The sequence below is a fragment of the Phyllopteryx taeniolatus genome, chromosome 3 (assembly GCF_024500385.1).
Source record: "Phyllopteryx taeniolatus isolate TA_2022b chromosome 3, UOR_Ptae_1.2, whole genome shotgun sequence".
Taxonomy (NCBI): domain Eukaryota; kingdom Metazoa; phylum Chordata; class Actinopteri; order Syngnathiformes; family Syngnathidae; genus Phyllopteryx; species Phyllopteryx taeniolatus.
The window spans coordinates 26,268,640-26,275,032 of NC_084504.1; positions in this window are offsets into that span (position 1 = coordinate 26,268,640).

A 6,393-nucleotide genomic window follows, 5' to 3' on the forward strand; every position below is an offset into this window, starting at 1 on the left:
TGTGCATTAAACAGTAGACAGGACCTTTTTTTTAAGACACTGACAGTGTTTGTGCGTGAATGACCACATTTTATTTATTTTTTTTTTCAACTTACCTGCGCACCTCCGGTGGATCTCTCTGGATTTTAGAACTGGCTTCTATCACCTCCTTGGCTACTCTTCCACTGCAAAAAAACAACAACACACATTTCACAAACATCAAACGGTTTCATAAAGAAGTCTTGAAGAGAATGACCTAAGGAGAAAAAAACACAAGCAACTGACCCCCCCCCCCCCCCCCCAAAAAAAATAATGTTTAGAATTGCCTATATTAACAGTTTAAACCCTAAATATACCACAAACTAATTCGCAAAACACTTAAACTTAAACACTTAATATAATTTTAAACTCAAACTCATCTTACAATATCCACTCAGCAGAGCGAAAACATACACATGCGCCAAAGACTCTCCGTAACTTCTGCTAACAATACAGGTTAAACTTAGCACTTCGGTGACATAGAAACATTTTAGAAGTGGCAAGGCATAACTTCGACATACAGTACAGTACTTCCTTGACATCAATTACTACTTTCCTATTAGCCAGGGCTTTAGTTCCATCTTGTGGGATCCTAGAGCGTTATAGAAAGAGCACAACAACTGTGAATAGGTGAGTTTTTCAGCGAATAGGTGAGGATAGGTTCCACAAAAGAAAAAAAACAAATATGATTGGCTGAATTCGTGAATAGTGAACTGCGAGTTGGCTGGGATTCCCTGTACTGAAAAAAAATATATATATATATATATACAAAAATGGATATTCTAATTTAGTGACATGTACAGGAACATGTAGATACAGCGCAGGAAAAGCCACACAACATACGTTACAAACACATTAAAAACGTGTGTGTCACCTGTATCTGAATCTGCTGCCCTTGAAGAAGATGTTGCTACTCGACATGGTCCTAATCTGACTTGACTTTGCACACCTATTCGAAAGACGGAGACATGAGGCATACAAATAGCTCCATTATCACAAAGCATCTGTTGCACAAGCACTCAACAAAAACATTAGCGACCTGTGTGTAATTTGTGTGATTGATAAGTGGTGGCTATTAGTCACCAGCGCAGTATGAATCAAAACAATATCGTACGGCGCTTTAGTTTACAAACTGAATTGAATCAGATGTTATACTTGTCTGACACGTGAGATGACATGAGTCTGCTTCGCTCTCTTCGAGACACTTGATCTGCTCTCGTTAATAAATCAATTACATGCACCGGAGTTGTTCCCGGAAACATGCTGAACTCTAGGGCCATTGTCAAACTCTATTTTTTATAAGAAATCGGCAAAAGAGCCATGAAAAGTAGGAATAGTCTGCAAAATTGTTCATTAATAGTAAATATATGCGATTGGCTGGCAACCAGTTCAGGGTGTACCCCGCCTCCTGCCCGATGATAGCTGGGATAGGCTCCAGCACGCCCGCAACCCTAGTGGGGGGAAGCGGCTCAGAAAATGGATGGATGGATGGATAGTAAATATATCATAGAGTTCCTGGATTACAGGGTTGGTAGCGTAGTGTGTGGTATGAGGTGTGCTAAGAGCGATCTTAGCTCCCGATATGCTCGGCGAAACGGTCAATGCCGACAATCGTAAATGTCAAACATGTTTAATATTTACAACAGCAAATCCTTATCTGAGTTCAACACCGAGCATTATTGTTACATGTGTGGTGTTCTGTGTTGGTCATTTGGCGTACACTGCACACTATAAGAGCAGTAAGCACACTTATTTTATGTATCATATTTTTAAAATATGTTGAGGTGTGAAAAATCGGTATCTATGTACCCAAATTTAATTTGAATTTGAAATAGAATGAAGCACGTACTCAACTACTGGGGACAGTTTTATAGAGTGCATAAGAGTTTAGTTTGATTATTTTTTTTTTCATCTAATCAGATTTCGGTTTATAATAATAGCAATCTAATCTGCACAGGGCTTTTAGAATCAGTGCTGGCCGATGCAATTAAAACTAATGAAAACTAGTCAATGGCTGTAATTAATATGCACTGTCCCATTTTAAATAAATACATAAACTATATTGGCAATGCGACTGTTTCTTTAACCAATTAGCTTTTAAAATTACTCCTCACAAGGCAGCGGCTGGCCCTCGATGATGTCAGCATGTTTCCGTCCTCCGATTGATTAGTCAGACCAAACCTTGTTACAGCCAACTTTGATTAACTCATTCACTGCCAGCCTTCCCAGTTAACATGGATATTTGACTTCTAAAGCCGTCAATGGCAGTGAATGTGTTAATAAGTAGGTCTGTAAATAAATGTTTTTTTTTTTTTTTTTTTTTTGCCATGTTATCTGATAAATATTGATACTGACCTACTCAAGATGATGTACGGCCCGCTGCTTACTTTTTGCATGACATTCTACAAAATTCTTGCGAGGACATCCTCCACAGTCAAAGAAAATTCGTGAAATTCAATTGTGTATGTATGTGTGCGTGTGCGACGCACTTGTAAAAGGCCTGATTCTCAACGCCGCACTTCCACAAGTGCTTACACGCTGCAGGGGTCGAAGTGTGAAACGTTAACACCAGTTTCTTCTGCAAACAAAAAGCACAAAAGCAGAAGAAGCAAGGCGATGAGTTACGGCAAAAAAATCAATGCAAGATGTCAATAGAGGCGAGCTGCGCAAAAAAAAAAAAAAGGCTGACGGCCACAATTGGAAACGCAGTCGTTTAAGCTTCAGTGTTCAGCGGAGAGAGGTCAGTGGTGAGGTCCTGGGGGGCCTGGACAATGGACATATGGACGATGGACATATTGTCTGGTAATATGACAACATCGATCAGTTCTGCTCAGCGCCGAGGTAGGGATATCAATGACGTCAGTATGACTCGGCGAAACACACAGACAGGCATGATGTCACAGGCCACTATAGCTATATTTATACATTGTACATAAGCCACTAAGAACGAGAGTGGGCTAACGCCATTTTGTCAGTGATAAGTCTACGTCCAAAAATAAATAGAGAAAAAGCAGTCTATTGTTGCACTTAGCAGTCTTTTTAGCTAATTTATTTAGAGTCGCCTATTAACCTACCATGCATGTTTTTGGGATGTGGGAGGAAAACGGAGTACCTGGAGAAAACCCACGCGGGCACAGAGAGAACATGCAAACTCCACACAGGCGAGGCCGGATTTGAACCCGGGTCCTCAGAACTGTGAGGCAGATGTGCTAACCAGTTTTACACCGTGGCGCCCACTAAATTATTATATTATCTTTAATTAAAAAAAAAACGCTTTAGATCGTAAAATGGCTCAGCAACGACGACGAAAACACTGACCTTCCTTAAGTGGCTCAACCACTCCACTCTCATCTCCCCTCTGTGTCAAACATCACTTTACATTAAGTCGTTTGGATTTACACACGTGCTGCACTGGGCGTGTGTGTGCAAGTGCATGTGTGTGTGTTATAGTAACCGTGCTGTCCTTGGTCCCACTGGATGAAAAATAATTAACGGAGGTATAGTTTTCTTCTATTCTGCATTATGGTGATAACATAAAACCATCAAAACTGTGAATTGGTTGATGAAACGCATAAAAGAAGTGACACAAAGTGGGGCGGTTGAAACGGGGGATGACGTGTGAGGGCAAACAGTGATGAGGTCATGCAGTGAGGGATGTTAAACAACAACAACACACACACACGCACACGCACACACAAAAATAATTCATACACTCAGATATATACCGCAAAGTCTGGCCAGGGGCATTTTTCAACTGCAAAATTTTGAATAATATTGGCATACAGTGATCAGTGAACCATACATACATAAGATAAGATCAACTTAAAACACTGTCTGTAACTCATCTGAGGGACTTTATGTGCCTTTGTAGCTGCTGCTGTTTTGGTTCGCAACAGCGTTCAAATGGGCTCAACTGCACTGCAAAAAAAAAAAAAAAAAATAAAGTATTTTTCAGGTGCACATAATTAAAATGTAGTAAACAGAAAAAAAAGTTCAAAACAATAAGACGTGTTAGAATTATTACAAATTATTTGTGCAATTTAGGAAAATAATTTTAACTGGTCATAATAATATGAAATAAATCTGAATCACAAATATGAACTTTTCACCACTATATATAATGGTTTGCTCTTCTTTTTTTCTTCCGTAAGTAAAAACCATTACATTTTCTCTATATGGTGCACAATTTGATATAAATAGTTTTTTTTAATTAAAACTTTGTTTAAAAATATATATTAAAAAATGTAGTAAACTGACATCATTTTCCCCTCTTTTCTTCAAAAACAACCAAACAATATGTTAGTTTAACACATTTTAATCAGGTGTAACCGATGTAGCTGTTCGAATTAAAAAAGTTAATTTAAAGGACTTTTTTTTTCAGTGTATGTAATGTCGGTTTGTGAGCAATATTAACTCAGATACAATATTTAAAGCAAAGAAAGAAATACATGGGAAAGGGGAAGCATTTATTTGTAGAAAGCCTTGATTTCTTTCTTAGGTGGATGAAGCACTTTTTGACTAATGGAGGCATGGCATGTTGTGGAGGGAAAGTCAGTATTTGAGAAAATATGTCATGGAAAATATGGGAATAATCAGTGGCCACTACAACTTATCAGTTGCCAGTTTTTGCTCTAATTTTGTTGATCGGAGCTACTAATGAATGTATGCTCGGGTAAAAACTAACAACGTGCGGCATTTACACATTTCATTTCATGGTGATATGGAAGAAGAAGTCTCCTTCAAACAATCGACAGAAACAAACTTTTATGCTCAAAGACCACATCTGATTTTCAAAATGAACAGATGGGCAAGATCATTCAGTGATAAGCTCAAAAAAAAAGAAAGTGAAAAAGTCCATGTGAAATAGTTTTTATTTAATGATAAAATAATACTTGATTTTCGTGTTTTAACTGCATTATTTAGAATTAATTGAATTATGATTCATCAACAAATTATTATATTAAAACACGTATACAGTAAGTACATTTGTCTATGTTCCTATTATTTATTTTATTTAGAATCACTATTGTGGCCAATTATTTAATTTAGAAGTTTTTTTAAATTGAAAGCAACAAATATTACAAGACTTTCTTGATAATGCAAATGCTAAATCCATGGTAGTCTCTGCAGTTTAGTAAAAAATGCCCGTGGCCACAATTTGAGGAAATGTGTTTTTGTTTTTGTTTTTGATCCCTCAGTGGTTTATACAGTAGAGCTGCACTGCTCACACGTGTTTCTGCAAACTACATCCACAATACTATCTCTCAGCAAATCATACCTGATCAGTATTACATTAGCATCATATGTATCTAGTGTTATGTCCACATTTAGCTTTCTGAACATACTGATATGAAGATGACAATAAAATGAGTTACAAACGCACGATAGCATCAACAAACCATGACATGAGACAACAAATTGAGACATTGGTGTACAGTAATCCCCGCTACTGGCAGGGAAATAGTGAGGAAAAAAAGTGAGTTAGCGATGCCCTCCTCCAAAAATGTTTACAATTCCTTATATTAATAGTTTGAACTGTAAATACGTATACCACAAACTGTGATCCCAAAGCAGTATGATATAATTTCAAACTCATTTTACAACATTATCCTAAAAAATAAATGACCTTTTCAGCAAAAAGCTGGGGGGGGGGGAGCAAAAAAAAAAAAAAAAAAAAAAAGAATATGGGGGAGATTACTGTACACACAAAGAAGGACACCCAACAAACGGACAATAAAGAAACAAAATTCCTCTTAATGTAACATGAACGGTCTATGTCACAGTGGATGCGTGTGATGTGAGGGTGGTGCTTTTACAGGCATCATATCAGAAGATTCAATAAAGCACAACGGTGATTTGTGGTACCGCCCGCCTCCTCGTGTACTCACCAGTGACGACTATGTTTACACACGGAGAGAAGAGACAGAAACACAAAGATAAAACTAAGCAGCAGTCATCACATTGGATTAGCACTCTAGCACTAGCGGTTGGCAGTAGCTGTTGGCTGGCCAGCCAACACATTGGAGACCGAACCCGGCTTTTTACTTAACGATAATGGCCGTAACGGAGCCTTTACACCCAATCAACGATGCAAATCAGTCTCCAATGTGAAACACAATCAGCTGTGAAATGAAGGCACGACGCACGGATGTGAGTGAGGCATCAAAGCTGCAACACCCAGATGTTCATGAAAAGTGTACCCAAACACAAGGCTGGCATTTCAAATCTCATGAATCAATCATGAAATTCAGATGGAATTTAGGAAGGCAATTTCAATGGAAGAGATGAAACGGTATGAAAAATTCCAATCAAGATTATTGTGGTCAAAATGATCACAGTTATCAATATTATCATGATACTGTTTTAAAGGAATAT